Raw genomic sequence first — 788 nt, forward strand, 5'->3', positions numbered from 1 at the left:
TAACTGAAGCTGCCACAGGTGACTTATCCTGACCAGGTACAGTAGGTTTTGAATCTACTGTGAGAGTATGCAGGTCTAAGAGCTTCCTCTTTAGCTCAGGACTACTGTTGTGGCTTGAGTCTGGTGTTGATCTTCCACTTCCACTAATTTCACCTGGAACAAACTCAAAAAGTCAATAAATTCAATAAATATATATAATGCAAGAAATGTGCATATATGATTCTACAAAAAAAGAGAAAGGAAAACACCTTACAGGTATTTAAAACTATGACAAGACATGAACTATCTTGAATTAAGAAAGGGTTAAAAGCCATACAAACAGAAAATAGGCTACCACCAAAAAGCACTGTCACAACATTTACAGACAAAACTTATGCCAACATACCAAAAGAAAAATGGATAACAAAAACTGCTTTAGGTATGCAGAACAGGGATGGGGTGCGTGTTTACCATCACGTGTTGAGTTAACACGGTTCCTACTGGTGCGTTGCAGGACAGGTGAGCCTGGCAGAGAGCGGTGCTTAGCAGGCCGGCTTCCGTTGAGGGATCCCATTAACCCAGCAAGCAAGTGAGAGGGGCTAACAGCACGTGAACCCCCAAGCACACCCTCATCTTCTGTACCACCACTGCTACTCCCCACGTACATCCCCACACCACCACTGCCAACACAGGAGGAGGCACTGGGGTAGTCCACACCCCTATAGCTCCCACCAACACCACGACTACAGCTACCAACGTTCACATAATAACCACCACTGGTTCCTGAGGAGGCACTACTGGTCTCATTG

This window comes from Penaeus monodon, chromosome 19 (genome assembly GCF_015228065.2).
Source record: "Penaeus monodon isolate SGIC_2016 chromosome 19, NSTDA_Pmon_1, whole genome shotgun sequence".
NCBI classification, from domain to species: Eukaryota; Metazoa; Arthropoda; class Malacostraca; order Decapoda; family Penaeidae; genus Penaeus; species Penaeus monodon.